Genomic DNA, 20,854 nt, shown 5'->3' with positions numbered 1-20,854 from the left:
TCAGGAAGTGCACAAACACAGGAATCGGCCAAATCTGAAGCTAAACATGAACAAAGACATAAACGACCAAAACAATAAACGATTCGCATAGCGGATTGTGACACACGGCAGCTGCAGGAGGACGCTGGCTCCGCTGATGTCTCCGGTAAGAGCAGACTTATTACCAAAATTTTCTCACGGAAAACTGACGGTTGACATGTGGTCGGGATCCATGTTCGCTTGACCGCTCTGTTCCATAGTAAAGCTTCAACTTCGGGAATTTTAAACAAGGAGACACCGGCTGTTTGTGTGGCTAAAGGCTAAAAGCTTCCCACCTCCATCTTTCTACTTTGACTTCTCCATTATTAATTGAAGAAATTGCAAAAGATTCAGCAACACAGTTGTCCAGAATACTGTATAATTACACGATTTAAGCAGACGACTTTTAGCTTGGATCGGGTTGGAAAATAATGTCCGCTACAACCCGAGACGTCAGACGCACGCGTCATCATATTGACGTTTTCAACAGGACACTTTGCGGGTAATTTTAAATTGCAATTTAGTAAACTAAAAAGGCTGTATTGGCATGTGTTGCAATGTTAATATTCCATCATTGATATATAAACTTTCAGACTGCGTAGTCGGTAGTAGTGGGTTTCAGTAGGCCTTTAAAGATTTATTTTTTTATGAAGAATTGTTTAAATTCTTGTAATAGAGATCCAGATGGATCTTGATTACAATCCCCAAAGAGGGCACTTTAAGTTGATGATTACTTCTATGTGTAGAAAACTTTATTTGTAGTTGAATCACTTGTTTATTTTTCAACACATTTTTATTTATTTTTATATCTTTTTTTTTCTCCAAATAGTTCAAGAAAGACCACTACAAATGAGCGATATTTTGCACTGTTATACAATTTAATAAATCAGAAACTGATGACATAGTGCTGTATTTTACTTCTTTATCTCTTTTTTTCAACCAAAAATGCTTTGCTCTGATTAGTGGGTACTTGAGTTAAACAAATGTTCACAGGGGGTACATCACTGAAAAAAGGTTGAGAACCACTGGTTTAGTATGTTCACTATTTTATTTAAGACAAACATGCAATAAGAAAAGTATCAAAAAATACCGAAAAGTATCGAAAACCATTTTTGTACCGGTACCGGTACCAAAATATCGGTATCGGGACCACACTAGTATGCACCTGTAAATCCCTTTGAAATGCCTTGATGTAAGCACAAGTCAACACTTGCAGGGCATTACTGCCTGACGCACCTCCGACAGTGCCATGTGGTGCCGGCTGCAGGGTCATCAGCCGGGAGCCACCCTTAACGGATGTTTCGCTCCTTTAATCCCAGAACATCTCTGGGTGGTGGAGCAGCGACAGGGACGTCTCCCCGCCGCCCCCTGCAGCCAGCTAAAGGATCCATACTGTACCCGCATTCCAACCCCGGTGTTATTGCTGTTGTGTATATGGAAAGAGTACTAAGGGACTATGCATGGCAGGGACGTCTATCTCCCTGAGTCAAGCGAAGGCCTGACCGCATACCCTAACATGGGTCTCAGGGTGCTGCTATTCCAGCACCCCGAGACTCATGTTACTTCCCCCTGTCTACACACCCTGCGTTCCCCAAGCCTTGTCGTTTCTTCTGAGCCACAACCAGAAGCTCCCTTGTTCTGCCTCCTCTGCCAGGGCTTTGAGGGCCTTATTTAGATTGGAGCCTTTGATCCCGAGGGACTTTAGGAGCCGCTGGGTGGACGCTCCAGTGTAGCCTCTACAGCCAACTTCTACTGGATAGGTGAAGGGCCTCCATCCTGCTTGTGCGCAGTCGCTTGCCAGCTCTGAATACTTGTCCCTCTTTCTTTCAAAAGCAGCCCCCGTTCCCTCTTCCCATGATACCGTTAGTTCCACCATGATGACAGTTTTACTAGAGGTGGACCACAGGACAATGTCTGGGCGTAACAAGGTTGTTGTAATCTCTTGAGGGAACTTCAACTGACGATCTAGATCAGCCCTCATGCTCCACTCGCCGCCAGCTGACAGGAGGGACTGGATGCTCTTGCTGCTGCTGCAAGGCTGGCCACCTTGCTTGACAAACTTAATCAACCTCTGTGCTGTTCCCGGAGTGGCCCCATTTTCTTCCACTCTGCGTGCCTCCAGAATTTCAGCCGGCTTCCGCAGGACGCGGTCGTGCCGCCAACCATACCGGCCCTGCGACAAAGCCACCTTGCAGCCAGAAAGAATGTGATGCAAGCTTGGGTTTTGGGAGTCACAGAGCTGGCAGATCACCTCTGCCCCGTACCACGAATGTGAGTTCCTGGGACTGGGGAGGGTATCGTACGTGGCCCTGATGAGGAAACTTAGCCTCGCCTGGGGCATCTTCCACATGTCTGCCCACGTAACAACTCTGTTGACAACGGCCTCCAAATTGGTCCATCTCCCCTGCTGCTGTTGGCCCACAGCCTTGATCATATAGCTCTCCTCTTCCATCTTGACCACTTCTGAGATCACCAGATCTTTTCTTTCCTTCCTTGAGGCTTTGGACCACATCTTGGGTGCTGTTCCCCATCCGAAGCCGGCTCTGCCAGACTGTATCCGTCCTACCATCTCCTGGTGTTTCAGTCGGACGATGGCCTGGTCTACTGTCTGCATAGCATTCCACTTACGCCCTGTACAGACTTGGGTCTTGGTGTTACGGACAGACGGATCAGGTGAGTCTCTGAGCTTGAACACGAGCCTCACCTTCTCCTGTTTGTAGCCCAAGCTGATGGATTTCAGTGGCAGCTTCAGAATGGCTCTTCCAAACAGTGCCGTGTTGGAAAGACATCTGGGAAGGCCCAGCCATTTGCGGATGTAGTTATTGGCTTTTGAGTCCATTTTGAGGACTGTTGTGGAGGTGATGTCGCACAACTTCAAGGGCCACATCAGGCGATGGTATAAGGTGAACTGGTAACACCAGACCTTGCATATGAATTGTGCTGTATAAATGCACTTGCCTTGTCCACATGTTAGAAGAAAAGTGTGCCCGGTTGGAAAAACATGTCCAAAATAAGCGCTTGATTTAATCTACATTTACACTTTTTGAAATGCAGAGGGGCATTCTTCCAAAAATAATTTGGAAACAACTGCAAGGTGTTTTTGTGCCACAGACAGGATTCAACTTTTAATGCAAACACATGGAGGAACAGTTTGCCTGTTTTTGGGCCAAACCCTTCATGTTTTCCAGCACTTCTGCCACTGCTGGCCACCACTTCATCTTGACCTTCTCCCTGCTGCAAATTTGTTAACCCAACTAAAGCTCCCTGCCTTGACACCAGCGGGGTGACCAGAGCTCTTTGCACTCACTTTGTCCGTGCACAACTTTCAAACTTACCAACTGAAATGTCAAGGAACAAGCCGACAAACACTTCGATCCATACTAGAATACTCAGGTGCTTCTGCAAAGCAAATTCATTTGCATAGTCTTTGATTATATTACATGGTTCATGAGTGTTCATCCAAACTTCCTTATTTGTCCCTCTGTGGATGTGTGTGTGTGTGTGTGATGGCCTCTTTCACACAGAGAGACCCCCAATTGTGCTGCAGTAGCCAGCCGAGCTCAGTCAAGCAGAGCCGGCATGCTCACTGGCATTTCACACGCCCAAACGTGTGCACGTAAACACACATGAGTACCATTTATCTAGCTGGGGTCACATGTGACACATACAGAGAACAGGGTGACGGGGGGTGTGGGGGGGAGGGCTCCGATATGGAAATGTTCGCCCTCAAATCCAAACTTAAGCCCACCATTTTGTTGCCACCCCTCAGAGAAGACATCAGGCAGACTTCCGCTTTCAAAGTTGTACACCTTTCAAAATCAAGTCACAGCCTAATTGAGGCCACCCATGCAGAAGTTGTTGTCGCCTATTTTGGCACACACACTTTTTGAGTAGCTGAGGAGGGGGGTGGTGGTGGTCTATACTGTCTCAGCTCATCCAACTGTGAGATGCTCCTTTCCCCTTTCCCCATCCTGCCATCATCTCACTAATGGTGTTTCTATCTCTTCTCCATAGGAGGCAAATGAAGCTTTTAAGCAGGGTGGAGGGACGTGGTGGGAGGAAGAGATGCAGGTTGGCGGCTTACCGCTGAAAAAAATTAATTGACTTTCTGTGGAGCATCACTTATCCTCTATCAACACCTTTGACTGGTGAGTGCATGTGTGTTTGGACCACAAACTAAGACATTATTGCAGCAATATGAGTAAATTGTCAAATTGTCAAGTATTTAGACATTTTATCTGCTCGTTATCATCTTTTAGATTGTGTTCAATATAGTAACATTTTAGAATCAAAGCAACATCACCATGGAAATTATGAACTTTTTTTTCTTTTCGCAGTACTACCTCAACTTACGTGCTTAATTAAATCAAAACACTTGTATCTCAAAGCAATGTTTCCCATTGACATGAATTAAAGCAATTTAATTGGTGCAAGGCCCACCAAAACAGCACAAAGTTAACATGTCACATGCATTTTAAAAACAAAAACATACTTTTAGATAATAAATAGTGTCTGAAAAACAAAACAATGAAATGTAGTATTAACAATTAGTTTTATGAAGCATTTACAAACCCCGTTTCCATATGAGTTTGGAAATTGTGTTAGATGTAGATATAAACGGAATACAATGATTTGCAAATCCTTTTTAACCCATATTCAATTAAATGCGCTACAAAGACAAGATATTTGATGTTCAAACTCATAAACTTTTTTCTTTTTTTTGCAAATAATAATTAACTTACAATTTCATGGTTGCAACACGTGCCAACGTAGTTGGGAAAGGGCATGTTCACCACTGTGTTACATCACCTTTTCTTTTAAAAACACTCCATAAACATTTGGGAACTGAGGAAACTAATTGTTGAAGGTTTGAAAGTGCAATTCTTTCCCATTCTTGTTTTATGTAGAGCTTCAGTCGTTCAACAGTCCGGGGACTCTGCTGTCGTATTTTGCGCTTCATAATGCGCCACACATTTTAGATGGGAGACATGCCTGGACTGCAGGCTGGCCAGGAAAGTACCCGCACTCTTTTTTTCATGAAGCCACGCTGTTGTAAAACTTGTCTTGCTGAAATAACCAAGGGCGTCCATGATAATGTTGCTTGGATGACAACATATGTTGCTCCAAAACCTGTATGGACCTTTCAGCATTAGAGGTGCCTTCACAGATGTGTAAGTTACCCATGCCTTGGGCACTAATACACCCCCATACCATCACAGATGCTGGCTTTTGAACTTTGCGCCTATAACAATCCGAATGGTTATTTTCCTCTTTGTTCTGGAGGACACCACGTCCTCTGTTTCCAAATATAATTTGAAATGTGGACTCACCAGACCACAGAACACCTTTCCACTTTGCATCAGTCCATCTTAGGTGAACTCGGTCCCAGCCAAGCCGGCGGTGTTTCAGGATATTGTTGATAAATGGGTTTGGCTTTGCATAGTAAAGTTTTAACTTGCACTTACAGATGTAGCGACCAACTGTAGTTACTAAAAGTGGTTTTATGAAGTGTTCCTGAGCCCATGGGGTGATATCCTTTACACACTGATGTCGGTTTTTGTTGCAGTACCGCCTGAGGGATCAAAAGTCCATAATATCATCGCTTACGTGCAGTGATTTCTCCAGATTCTCTGAACTTTTTGATGATTTTACGGACCGTAGATGGTAAAATCCCTAAATTCCTTGCAATAACTTGTTGAGAAATGTTGTTCTAAAACTATTCGACAATTTGCTTACAAAGTAGTGACCCTCACCCCATCTTAGTTTGTGAATTACTTAGCATTTCTTGGAAGCTGCTTTTATACCCAATCATGACACCCAACTGTTAGCCTGCACACCTGTGGGATGTTCCATATGAGTGTTTCATGAGCATTCCTCAACTTTATCAGTATTTATTGCCACCTTTCCCTACTTCTTTGTCACGTGTTGCTGGCATCAAATTCAAAAGTTAATGATTATTTGCAAAAAAAAAAAGTTTATCAGTTTGAACATCAAATATGTTGTCTTTGTAGCATATTCAACTGAATATGGGTTGAAAATGATTTGCAAATCATTGTATTCCGTTTATATTTACATCTAACACAATTTCCCAACTCATATGGAAATGGGGTTTGTACCTTTTACGCCGGTATCTCTCTGCTGCCTTTCCATCAAACACACTATCATCAGCCTTTACATATTTTTATGGATCTATAATTTTTTTTGCATTCTTGGCTAAAATCATGTCATATTGTGATGACTTATTTCTATAATTCAATGAAGCTCATCTGCTTTTTCTTTTGAGCATTGTTCTTCACACTCACTTTCTTTCTTACAATGACTGGAAAACAAATATATTTTGATCTCTCGCTACTAAGCTTATACTAGTGAGTAAGACTGAATGTTGTGGGCGGTTTTTATGGGGATTCACTGTGACATTTGCCACACCAAATAATGGTGGGGGTGCTTGGAAATCACATTTTTGCTTGCAACCTGAAACACATATAACATAACATATAACATTTTTTTAATTTTTACAACAATCATTAACTTAAATGTAACGTAATTTTCAGTAATAAGTGCAGTATTTGTACAATTTTATCATTTAAACAAATATCTAAATATTAATGTAAATGTTTAAAGAATGTTCTAAATCCACAGTAAAGTGAATATGTTCTTAGGGTAAAACTATTGCCATCATAAAACCATTATTGACTCAACAGGTGGTGTTAAGTAGCAACCTAGTAGCCCAACATTGGAAAATTACTTTAAAAATGTAAATTATTACAGTTACTTTCCACACAAAATAATTGAATTACTATTGGAATTATTCATTGATAGATGTAATTAGTTACTAGGAAAAGCAAGTAATGTGTACTTTTTTAAACATTCATATATATATACATATATATATATGTGTGTACAAGTACCGTACGTACAGTTGAGAGATGTTTCATGAGAGAAGAGTGCGCGTGTGCCTGTTGCTAAATGAAGTGTAACATCAGCGAGGTTGCGTTTATTGACTGTTTTACCTCACAATTGGTAATTTGCGGACTGAAAGAAGATTGTTAATCACAGGGCTGGTTAAATGTTTTTACTGTTAGTTTTTAAAGCAATCGAATGTGTGTCAATGGCTGTGTCCCTCCTTGTCTACAAACGGGGTGTTTTACGATTAATACTGTTGATAATTGTCACATCATTGAATGTTCATTATTTCCCAGTAGTAGTAGTAGTAGTGTGCGCAATTGTGTGTGTGCGTGTGTGTGTGTGTGTGTGTGTGCATGCGTTGTTTTGACCGCTTGCACTAGTAAAGAGGTACTTCCTGAAGTAAACTTGCTGGGATTCTAAAGTTGTCTTTTCCGCATCAAAAATAACGTGCCATATTACATCAAACCTATCGGCAAAGACATTGTAACGTACATACAAATATTTCATTAGATGACTTGTCAGAAGAAAAACTAACGGCGTTAGTAACGTCATAATAATGTCACGCCATTTTTCTGAAGTCTATTGAAAAGGGAAGTTTACAACACTAAAATAAAATAAAAATCAAGTAAACATATTACTATAATGACAGAAGTGTCCAAACTTCTCACACGAGGGCCGCATAATAAAAATGACATATTATTAGTTTTAACATTTCAGCTGTTTAGCTTTAAATTGTGTGTTTACTACTTCTCCTTTTTCTTCTGTTTGTTTTTTTTTTTATAATAAAAAGAAAAATAACCCCGGGCCGTACTTTGGACACCCCTACATAATGTATAGTGTAAGGGAACAGTTAATGTTTGCAAAGTGATTCTGTCAACTTGCAGATTTTTATTTTTATTTTTTCAAAAAAAGCACACTTGAGGAGTAATTACTTTAAGATTCACTGACCTGACAAGTTTTATTTGACCCTAAAGACAAATGTTGAAATTGTGCAAACTTTTTGAGGTTGTACTATACATTTAAAGTAGCAAGATTACTCTAAAACACGTTGTACCTGTACTATAATGGCCGTTTGGCCCTAAGCTTTGTGTTGAGGTCCCTTTCACTCTGCCATGTCATTTGCATGTATTTCATTCAGTACACCTTCTCAATCCATTACTAGCATTAAGACACAAATATCTTCACATGATAGGTAGGTACCATATTGAGCTATATGAGAAGGGCAATATTTTAGAAACAGCTGTTAGTATAATGCACTGCTTTTCAACAACAATATTGTTAATATAATGTTAAATGAACACCTCTGACAGTGTCAATCAAAATATAGAAAAATACGGTATTGTCCTGATTTTAATTTGCTACTTTTCTCCTAACTTTTCACCTTGCGGCTCAAAAAACAGTGCGGCTAATTTATGGATTTTTTGGGGGAACGGCCATAATGTTTTGTATTCAACAAATAGTTTTCAACTGCGACCGAAAAGGTGTGTTATTGTTCGTGCTATGGCTCGGTCAGTGCAAGTGCTGTGGTTTGAAAATGTACTTATTGTTATGTATGTTAAGTAATATGAAAGTATATTGCGTCTTGTCTACTATTCCTCTATTGTGTTACTGCATAAAAGGATTCTTATTCTTATTCTTCACTCTAATTAACGTTTTTAGATTTTACAATATAACTAAAACAATTCATACTTACTAAACCGTCTTATATGTTTCTGTAGGAGGAAGGAAGGGATGATATTTATTGTAGTACAATAAGATTTCATTTTCAGCATAAACCCGATCAAGAGCAGACACACATTATACAGAGTAACAGAACAGGACGGCGCCCCGTCAAATGTGGGAAAAATGTGGACGCTTAGAGAGGATAGGTAAAAAAAAAAAGTAAACTGGGCTCCTATGTGGAGCGGGCCAAGTTGGTTTTGAGTAAAAAAAATTTGATTGCAAAACATCTATACATATTAAGACAAAGAGACTTGCAACCAGGGGTAAGGGGGCAGGCATCCGGCCCGAAGCTGCCAGCCACTGCTCCATTTTTATGAAGCGCGAAGGCGTGGCATGCCTTTGTCCTCTCGCAAAGGTGACAACTCGGCCTATCAGTCCAACAAAAGTCAACAAACAACATTTGTGTTTCAATGAGATAGTTTGTTGCATCTTTGCTGCACTGCCCTCTGGGGAAATCTTGATGCAACGACCTTGCCACATCTCTTGTAGCCAGGGAAAACAATACCAGTTAAAATGTTTTTGTTTGAGCCAGCAAAAACGCATTTAAAGTTTTCACTCTAATCGTCTATTGCTGGTACTCAATATCATCATATTTGGTTTTGCAGAGCAGTCGGCATCTCCAAGATGTTGTCAAGTTTGCGATTTGATCTGAAATCACAAAAGTCTAAGGGCCTGGAGGTCTACACTCATCCTCCAATCATTTGTGGCAGCTTTAAAGGCCTACTGAAACCCACTACTACCCACCACGCAGTCTGATAGTTTATATATCAATGATGAAATATTAACATTGCAACACATGCCATACGGCTTTTTTAGTTTACTAAATTACAATTTTAAATTTCCCGGGAGTTTTGTCTTGGAAACGTCGTGTAATGATGACGTGTACGCAGGACGTCGCGCGTTTTTAGGAAGTATGAGCGCTACACACACACAGCTAAAAGTCGTCTGCTTTAACGGCATAATTACACAGTATTTTGGAGATCTGTGTTGCTGAATCTTTTGCAATTTGTTCAATTAATATTGGAGAAGTCACAGTAGAAAGATGGAGTTGTGGAGCTTTAGCCTTTAGCCTCACAAACACACGGTGATTCCTTGTTTAAAATTCCCGGAGCTGAAACATCAGCTCCGGGACATGGATCCCAACTGAATGTCAACCAGCAGGTTTCGGTGAGAAAATTCAATCAATCAATCAATGTTTACTTATATAGCCCTAAATCACTAGTGTCTCAAAGGGCTGCACAAACCACCACGACATCCTCGGTAGACCCACATAAGGGCAAGGAAAACTCACACCCAGTGGGACATCGGTGACAATAATGACCCAGTGGGACGTCGGTGACAATGATGACTGTGAGAACCTTAGAGAGGAGGAAAGCAATGGATGTCGAGCGGGTCTAGCATGATACTGTGAAAGTTCAATCCACAATGGATCCAACACAGTCACGAGAGTCCAGTCCAAAGCGGATCCAACACAGCAGCGAGAGTCCCGTTCACAGCGGAGCCAGCAGGAAACCATCCCAAGCGGAGGCGGATCAGCATCGCAGAGATGTCCCCAGCCGATACACAGGCAAGCAGTACATGGCCACCGGATCGGACCGGACCCCCTCCACAAGGGAGAGTGGGACATAGAAGAAAAAGAAAAGAAACGGCAGATCAACTGGTCTAAAAAGGGAGTCTATTTAAAGGCTAGAGTATACAAATGAGTTTTAAGGTGAGACTTAAATGCTTCTACTGAGGTGGCATCTCGAACTGTTACCGGGAGGGCATTCCAGAGTACTGGAGCCCGAACGGAAAACGCTCTATAGCCCGCAGACTTTTTTTGGGCTTTGGGAATCACTAACAAGCCGGAGTCCTTTGAACGCAGATTTCTTGCCGGGACATATGGTACAATACAATCGGCAAGATAGGATGGAGCTAGACCGTGTAGTATTTTATACGTAAGTAGTAAAACCTTAAAGTCACATCTTAAGTGCACAGGAAGCCAGTGCAGGTGAGCCAGTACAGGCGTAATGTGATCAAACTTTCTTGTTCTTGTCAAAAGTCTAGCAGCCGCATTTTGTACCATCTGTAATCTTTTAATGCTAGACATGGGGAGACCCGAAAATAATACGTTACAGTAGTCGAGGCGAGACGTAACAAACGCATGGATAATGATCTCAGCGTCATTAGTGGACAGAATCGAGCGAATTTTAGCGATATTACGGAGATGAAAGAAGGCCGTTTTAGTAACGCTTTTAATGTGTGCCTCAAAGGAGAGAGTTGGGTCGAAGATAATACCCAGATTCTTTACCGTGTCGCCTTGTTTAATTGTTTGGTTGTCAAATGTTAGAGTTGTATTATTAAATAGAGTTCGGTGTCTAGCAGGACCGATAATCAGCATTTCCGTTTTTTTGGCGTTGAGTTGCAAAAAGTTAGCGGACATCCATTGTTTAATTTCATTAAGACACGCCTCCAACTGACTACAATCCGGCGTGTTGGTCAGCTTTAGGGGCATGTAGAGTTGGGTGTCATCAGCATAACAGTGAAAGCTAATACCGTATTTGCGTATGATGTCACCTAGCGGCAGCATGTAGATGCTGAAGAGTGCAGGGCCAAGGACCGAACCCTGGGGAACTCCACACGTTACCTTAACGTAGTCCGAGGTCACATTGTTATGGGAGACACACTGCATCCTATCAATAAGATAAGAGTTAAACCAAGACAGGGTTAAGTCTGACATACCAATTCGTGTTTTGATACGTTCTAATAAAATATTATGATCGACGGTATCGAAAGCAGCGCTAAGATCGAGGAGCAGCAACATAGATGACGCATCAGAATCCATCGTTAGCAATAGATCATTAGTCATTTTTGCGAGGGCTGTCTCCGTGGAGTGATTTGCCCTGAAACCGGATTGAAAGGTTTCACATAGATTGTTAGACGCTAAGTGTTCATTTAACTGCTCCGCAACAATTTTTTCGAGGATTTTTTAAATAAAGGGAAGGTGAGACACCGGTCGGTAGTTTACCATGAGGTGAGGATCGAGGTTAGGTCTTTTAAGAAGAGGATGAATAACCGCTTTTTTGAATGCTAGGGGAACAGTGCACGAGGAGAGTGATAAGTTTATAATATTTAGCACTGATGGACCTAATAATACAAAGAGCTCCTTGATCAGTTTCCCAGGAAGAGGGTCAAGTAAACATGTTGTCTGTTTTATTCCATTTACAAGTTGTAACAATTCCTCTAATGTTATTTCCTCAAAACGAGAGAAACTATTTTGGAGGGCAGTATCCGCCGTGTATACCATCGTATCAGTGTTAATAGAACCCCGTTGTAGCTGGGACGCATTGTCTTTAATCTCCTTTCTAATGACTTCAATTTTCTTACTAAAGAATTGCATAAAGTCATCAGCTGAGTGGGTTGAGCTACTGGAAGGGGTCCCTTGTTGGGTTAGCGATGCTACCGTACTAAACAAAAATTTAGGATCGTTTTTATTACGGTGGATGAGATTTGAAAATTGTGGTTAAAAAGTCACCTCTTACCGGATATCAGCTGAGCTTGTGCCGTCCATACAGCTATCGTCGACACCCGTGAGGCATGGCGTCAAGACACCCGTGGACATACACCTCCGACTATCAGGTAATATTAAACTCACTAAAACACTAGCAACACAATAGAAAGATAAAGGATTTCCCAGAATTATCCTAGTAAATGTGTTTAAAAACATCGGAATAGGTCCCATGGCTATCGCGTTTTTTTTTTTTCTAGTCCGCCGCTAACAATATCCTCAGACACGAATCTTTCATCCTCGCTCAAATTAATAGGGAAATTGTCGTTTTCTCAGTCCGAATAGCAGTTTTTGTTGGAGGCTCCCATTAAAATCAATGTGAATATGCGAGGAGCCCCCACACTTGCGACGTAATCGTCTGCGACTTCCGGTAAAGGCGAGGCTTTTTCAGGTAGTACCAAAAGTGGCAAACTTTATCGTCGATTTTCTCTACTAAATCCTTTCAGCAAAAATATGGCAATATCGCGAAATGATCAAGTATGACACATAGAATGGACCTGCTATTCCCGTTTAAATAAGAAAATATAATTTCAGTAGGCCTTTAAGGTACTTTGAACAGCTGCCACAAACTTCCAATTTGTCGATGCACCAGGGCAACACTTATTCCAATTAGCAAATGTGCTTTTATTATGATTAGGACTAGGTATCTTCAACGTCCTCGACTAGAAGAATTGCCAGGCACAGGGAACTTTGCTTCTCCCAAGAGTCAGTCATGGGTCCAGCAACAACCATTCTGTAAGGACAAGCAGGTTCCCCTGAACCGGAGATTTGTCAATTTCGTTGAGAGGAAAGTTGATCAATTCCATTGTTTCGATTTTGGAGAGCAGTGCAATAAGAGGCTACAAGATAGTTAAGACAAGACAAAAGAGCGAGCAGGAGATATAAGGGAGAGGGATAGGGAGGGTCCGCCTTCGATGAGTGCCAGAGAGAAAGGAGCCTTTTCATGCATTTTTGAACGTGCTATCATAATGTAATTAATGTAGCGTTGTTAGCATTAGCAAATAAGCTAACATGTTTACAAGTGTCTGTGATAGTATTATTAACTTACACTGGCCTTTTTTTGGATTGTTTCAATTTCATAAATTCGCCAAAACGTCACTGTGGAGTTATTGAGTCTGTCTAGCTGATTGGAGAGCTCGCTTCAGCAGCTAGCGGGTCCATGACGATGACTTCTGTTTTGTTTGATCAGCCATTTTACTGCCGTGTGACAGACATTTAAACAAGCAACGATTAAGGTATGTAAATAAATATTCACAAAAGTTTTTGTATCGGTATATATCTTTGCGGCTTATTGTCTCATACGGCTAATACACGTAAACATATTTATTTCTTATTTATTTTGTGGGTGCGGCTAAATATCGGTGAGCTCTAAAGCCCGGAAAGTACCGTATTCTTTTTAATATTGATTTTATTTAAGTTTGTATGCACAAAAAACATATTATCAGCCTATTCTGCCAACTTTGAACAAATATCTTGAGAGAAGAGTCACACATGAGGATGTACAAAGAGTAAAGTCCCCCAGCCCCACCCGAACCCGCATGCTGTAAACATCACCGCCACCACCCACAGCTGCACACACTTCTCCTGTCATGGTGATAATCCCTTTGTCACTGGCCGTCTGTTACAGATTTGTACGTCTGATTCGGTGAATGTCCGGGTGGCAGGTTTGACTTTAGAGCCACAGGATAAATGTGCGTGTGTGTGTGTGTGTGTGTGTGTGTGTGTGTGTGTGTGTGTGTGTGTGTGTGTGCGTGTGTGTGTGTGCATGTGTGTGTGTGTGCGTGTGTGTGTGTGCATGTGTGTGTGCGTGCGTGTGTGTGTGGATGTGTGTGTGTGTTTACTCAGTGCCATAGGTGGTGGGATTGCCATCCCTGTCAAAGTGTATATGTGTCCAGATGTCAAGCGTGAATGTAAAAGGATTAAACAAAGATCTGTTGCACTGTTGATATTTGAATTTGTTATTTTTTTTCTCCATAAATTCGTTTGAAAAATTATTAATTTTTGCCCTCCATAATGAAAATGGTGCAAAATCGCCCAAGTTGCACATTGGGTAAGGCCCTTTTTTTGTCCACAATGCACCAGGCAAAAACCTCAAAGCAGGGCTACTCAGCTGGAATGACACCATACCAGTCCCCGATTTCAGTTCAAAACTTTTTGCAAAACTCGTTTGCTGCAAAGCATATTTGCAGAAAATTCCTAAAAACACTAGCGTGCTAATGTTGTATTGAGCAGTGATTTTCAAACTGTGGTACGTGCAGCATTAGTGGTATCCATGTAGTGTTACGCCAAGTAATCACTTAATTAAAACACAGAAGGTTTTGTTCCTATATCTAAACTGTGTGTAATGTTACAGTGGCCCAAAAAAAATGTACTTGCTAAATAAAAACCTCTGCCTTGTTTTTAATGAATATTTAGGCCTACAGGTTACTGTATGTTAATGTTGGTCATTGTGGTGGTACTTGGAAAGCCACGTTGTTTGTGAGGTGGTACTTGGTGAAAAATGTTTAAAAAACACTATTATAGAGGAGGGCTTCACGGTGGAAGAGGGGTTAGTGTGTCTGCCTCACAATACGAAGGTCCTGAGTCGTCAGGGTCAAATCCCGGGCTCGGGATCTTCCTGTGTGGAGCTTGCATGTCCTCTCCATGAATGCGTGGGTTCCCTCCGGGTACTCCGGCTTCCTCCCACTTCCAAAGACATGCACCTGGGGATAGGTTGATTGTCATCACTAAATTGGCCCTGGTGTGTGAATGTGAGTGTGAATGCTGTCTGTCTATCTGTGTTGGTCCTGCGATGAGGTAGCGACTTGTCCAGGGTGTGCGCCGCCTTCCGCCCGGTTGTAGCTGAGATGGGCACCAGCGCACCCCGCGACCCCAAAGGGGAATAAGCAGTAGAAAATGGATGGATGGATGGATGTTATAGAGGAACTTGGACCACTGTAAATACATTGGCAGATCTTTGCATTGACATTTTAACCTTTCAAGCAAACATAGAACACTTATAATTTACATAATTGAAGCGTTCCTCTAGGCACCCTTTTAAGTCCTCTGCTAATTGTTAATTTTTCATCATAATGGGATTTATATAACTAATGTTTTGCTGTAGCTTGTTTACTTCAGATGCAGTCAGTAGTCATTTGTTATCATAGTATCGTGGAGTAATGTTCCTAAAGGTTCTATTCTATGTCCTCTCTTTTTCAGCTATTGGGCTATTCAACTGGTGGCCCACAAGCTCAGATCAAAAACCTTGTGTGAAACTCACATTTTGGCAGCCTAGTCCTAAAATCACAAAAGTGTTGCCATAAAGATGATCTTTGACTAGATTTGTTGCAGAAGGCCCTTGAAAACCGCAGAACGCTCCTGTAACTCTGACAAAACAAATGCTGTGATCTCCGGGTTATAGAAGCTACAAAAGGCTATTTAAGCCGCACCCACCAAATTTTTGAAAAAAATAAATGTTTTTACATAAGCCGCAGATATATACTGGTACGAAAGTGAAGTGAATTATATTTATATAGCGCTTTTCTTGAGTGACTCAAAGCGCTTTACATAGTAAAACCCAATATCTAAGTTACATCTAAACCAGTGTGGGTAGCACTGGGAGCAGGTGGGTAAAGTGGCTTGCCCAAAGACACAACGGCAGTGACTAGGATGGCAGAAGCGGTGATCAAAACTGGAACTCTAAAATTACTGTAACGGCCACTCTACCAACCGAGCTATACCATGGAAAGATTTTGTCAATATTTATTTCCATACCTTACTTATTTCCAAACGTTGCCTGTCACATGGCAGTAAAACGGCTGATCAAACAAAACAGAGGCCATCATCATGGACCCACTAGCTGCAGAAACTAGCTCTCTAATCAGCTAAACAGACTCAATAACTCTACGGTGACGTTTTGGTGAATTTATGAAATTGTGACAATAAAAAAAAGAAAGCCATTAAAAGCTACTGATAATAACACAGCCACTTGTTAACGTGTTTGGATATTAACTAATGTTAGCTTGATATTGTTACGATAGCACGTACAAATATGCATGATATCACTCCTAAAGGTTTAGTAAGTATGAATGGTATTAGTTATATTGTAATACTTGCAAACATGATGAATGAAGAATCATATTGAGCAGAAACGCTATGGAAGAATAGTAGACGAAAGAAGATATACTTCTGGTTCAAGGTGCAAAACAGGAATCACATTTTCAACCCGCAGCACCTGCAGTGAGCAAACTTATCCAAATGATGGCACCATAGCACAAAAAATAACACACCTTTTCCGTATTTCAGTCTGTGTTGTATGAAAACTATTTGTTGAGTACAAAACATTATGGCCGTTAGCAGAGAAAAATCTATACATTAGCCGCACTGTTTTGTTAGTGGTTCAAAGCGTAGGAATAAAGTAGCGGCTTCCATTCATTTTATACCGTGTGTCCCTTTCGGGGTCACGGAGGGTGCTGGAGCCTATCTCAGCTACATTTGGGTGGAAGGCGGGGTACACCCTGGACAAGTCACCACCTCATCACAGGGCTTATAGTCCGTAAAATACGGTACACCAAAAACTCTACTGTCGGTTTTTCAGAATATAAAAAAAAAGACAAAAAGTCCATCCCTGTTCTAACCGGCATGCTCGGATGACTTCGGTGTGAAAGAATCCCTTTAGATTGATGGATGGATGGATGGATGGATGGATAGATAGATAGATAGATAGATAGATAGATAGATGGATAGATGGATAGAAAGAAGCCTAAGGATAACTGTTAACCCAAATGAGTTAGATAAATATGAAATGATATGTTGATGTTAATACAGTATATTAACATAGAATGTATGAATGATTTTTTTAATTATAAGGTGAAAGTTTTTGGTTTCTCTTCAAAAAGCTCCTTTTCCGTCTTTTTCCTTTCATGCCTCCCCCCAGCCCCCACTTGCCTGGCGACACCTTCTTCTCCTCGCTCGCTCTATCTGTTGTTTGCTCTCCTCTTGTCACTCCACTGCAATCATCCTTGCAGGGGGCCTTGTCATCTCTATCTACTCATATCCCGCACTCCCTTTTGCTTGGAGCACTACTGCACTTAAATGTCAGGCCTGATGAGCCGGCCACACCCACCTGCCACATCAGCTCAGCGCCTGCTAAAAGCTTTTACGGAACAAAGTGTGAGCCTGGTGCTTGATACAAATTAAAGACTTTCTTCTTCTTCCTTCTTTTTTTGGTTTCTTTCAAAGGTATGGAGAGGGAACTTGAAAAAGGAAGAGGAATGTGAGAGATAGGGTGGGAATGAATGCCATCTAGTGGCTTCACAAGCACACAACTGACTTCTTATAATAAGGCCACTTTTGGAGTTAAAGTGAAAGAGGTAAAACATATATATAAATATATATATATATATATATATATATATATATATATATATATATATATATATAGACACACACACACACACATATATGTATGTATATATATATACATACATATATATATATATACATACATACATATATATACATATGTATATATACACACACATATATATTTATATATATATATATATATACATATATATATACATATACACACACATATATATATATACATATATACACATATATATATACATATCTATATATACATATATATATATATATTTATATACATACACATATATATATATATATATTTATATATACACACATATATATTTATATATATATATATACACATATATATATACACATATATATACACATATATATATATATATATACATATATACACATACAGTATATATATATATATATATATATAAATATAAATATACAAAACCCTGTAGTTGGCCCGCTTTCTAAATCGTAAATAAAAACATATATACCAAGATTTGTAAATCCTGTTCAACCTATATTCAATTGAATAGACTGCAAAGAAAAGATACTAAGCCTTCAAACTGGAAAACCTTGTTATTTTTTGCAAACATTAGCTCATTTGGAATTTGATGCCTGCAGCATGTTTAAAAAAAGCTCGCACAAGTGGCAAAAAGGACTGAAGACAGTTGAGGAATGCTCATCACACACTTATTGGGAACAACCCGCAGGTGAGCAGGCCCATTTGGGAACAGGTGGGTGCCATGATTGGGTATAAAAGCAGCTTCCATGAAAGGCTCAGTCATTCACAAACAAGGATGGGGCGAGGGTCACCACTTTGTGAACAAATGTGTGAGCAAATTTTGGAACAGTTTCAAGAACAACATTTCTCATTTCATTGCAAGGAATTTAGGGTATTCACCATCCACGGTCCGTAATATCATCGAAAGTTTTAGTGAATCTGGAGAAATCACTGCACATATGCGATGATATTTCAGACCCCACCTTCGATCCCTCAGGCGGTACTGCATCAAAAAGTGACATCATTGTGTAAAGGATATCACCACATGGGCTCAGGAACACTTCAGAAAACCACTGTCAGTGACTAGTTTCTTGCCACATCTGTAAGTGCAAGTTAAATCTCTACTATGCAAAGCGAAAGCCATTTATCAACAACACTCAGAAACTCCGCCGGCTTGGCTGGGCCTGAGCTCATCTAAAATGGACCGATGCAAAGTGGAAAGGTGTTCCGTGGTCTGACAGGTACACATTTCAAATTGTGTTTGGAAACTGTAAACGTTGTGTCCTCCTTACCAAAGAGGAAAAGAACCATCCAGACTTTTCTCGGGTCAAAGTTGAAAAGCCAGCATCTGTGTTGGTATGTGGGAATATTAGTGCCCAAGGCATGGATACACATCTGTGAAGGCACCATTAATGTTAAAAAATAAATACAGATTTTGAAGCAACATATGTTGCCATCCAAGCAACGTTATCATGGACACTTCTGCTTATTTCAGCAAGACAATGCCAAGCCAAGTGTTACAACACCGTGGCTTCATAGTAAAAGGGTATTATGGGTACTAGACTGGCCTGCCTGTAGTCCAGTCCTGTCTCCCATTGTAAATGTGTGTCACATTTTGAAGCCCAAAATACCACAACGAAGACTGCTGAACAACTTAAGCTGCACATCAAGCAAGAATGGGAAAGAATTCCACCTAAAACGCTTCCAAAATTGGTCTACTCAGTTTCCAAACATTTACTGAGTGTTGTTAAAAAGAAAGGCCAAAAATGCCTCTGTGCCAACTTTTTTGCAATGTGTTGCTGCTTTTAAAATCTAAGTCAATGATTATTTGCAAAAAATAAATAAGTTTCTAAGTTCGAACATTAAATATCTTGTCTTTACAGTCTATTCAATTGAATATACTGTAAGTCGAAAAGGTTTTGCAATCATTGTATTCTGTTTTTATTAACGAATTACACAACATGCCAACTTCACTGGTTGCATATATATATATATATATATATATATATATATATATATACATATATATACATATATGCACACACACAAACACACCTACATACTGTATGTAGGTGTGTTTGTATATATATATATATATATATATATATATATATATATATACATATGCAACCAGTGAAGTTGGCATGTTGTGTAATTCGTTAATAAAAACAGAATACAATGATTGCAAAACCTTTTCGACTTGTATTCAATTGAATAGACTGTAAAGACAAGATATTTATTGTTCGAACTTAGAAACTTATTTATTTTTTGCAAATAATCATTGACTTGGATTTTAAAAGCAGCAACACATTGCAAAAAAGTTGGTACAGAGGCATTTTTGGCCTTTCTTTTTAACATATATATATGTATATATATATATATATATATATATATATATATATATATATATATATATATATATATATATATATATATATATATACATACAGACACACAAAACCCAAAACCAGTGAAGTTGGCATATATATATATATATATATATATATATATATATATATATATATATATATATATATATATATATATATATATATATATATATATATATATATATATATATTAGGGCAGGGCAGCGATTACAAATTTTAATCGAAGTTAATCGCAGTATTTGTCCGATTAATCGCGATAAACTGCATTGTATACGCAAAGCCGAATAATGAATTCAAAAGTAGTGTGTAGTGCACCTTTATTGGAATATTCTCTCGCATGAACAAAAGCGCGAAAACATTTGTTGTGCAAACAACATTTAAATCAGTCCTTGTTAAACAGTAGCAGTTAAATAGCATATTTTATGAAAATCAACTCAAAAAATGTAAATACAAACATTTAAGCTTATTGCCACTGCCAGGGTATTTAAGTTATCCGGTTTGTTATGGAAAATAAATATAATTTACATACACATCTCTGAGCCACAATCATAATATCTGAACAGGGAATTTCAGAGGTAACAGCAGAAACATTTTTTTTTTATCAGGGATCTTATATTTGAAAAACCTATATTATAGGTAGTGGGCTGTTTTAGGGAATGTTTGATCAAATTATCCGTAGTAGCAATATTAATAATGTTGTTTTTATTCTGCGTAGTGCACTTAAAATAATTATGACCATATCTAGGAATTGATATGATGGGAATTTTCCGATTGTTTGCTTGGTGCTTTGATCAACTGAACGCATATACATGGTACTATATTGTGATGTTATGAGCCAGGGAAAAAAAGAACTACCCTACCCAGCATGCAACAGGAGTGACGAGCATGCGCGGTAGC

At 39.7% G+C, this 20,854-nt stretch overlaps 1 long non-coding RNA gene across 2 annotated transcripts in view; it reads left to right on the top strand.

Moving 5' to 3' along the window:
* LOC133538659 (uncharacterized) overlaps positions 1-20,854 on the top strand; it is a 68,338-nt gene that overhangs the window by 39,117 nt on the left and 8,367 nt on the right. For both annotated transcript variants that reach the window (XR_009803077.1, XR_009803071.1), the window contains exon 3: positions 4,033-4,166. This is a non-coding gene — a long non-coding RNA (uncharacterized LOC133538659). The remainder of the gene's footprint in view (positions 1-4,032; positions 4,167-20,854) is intronic.

This window comes from Nerophis ophidion, linkage group LG02 (genome assembly GCF_033978795.1).
Source record: "Nerophis ophidion isolate RoL-2023_Sa linkage group LG02, RoL_Noph_v1.0, whole genome shotgun sequence".
Classification (NCBI taxonomy): Eukaryota; Metazoa; Chordata; class Actinopteri; order Syngnathiformes; family Syngnathidae; genus Nerophis; species Nerophis ophidion.
The sequence above is the reverse complement of the archived record's forward strand: the minus strand, read 5'-3'. Positions and strand labels throughout refer to the sequence as shown.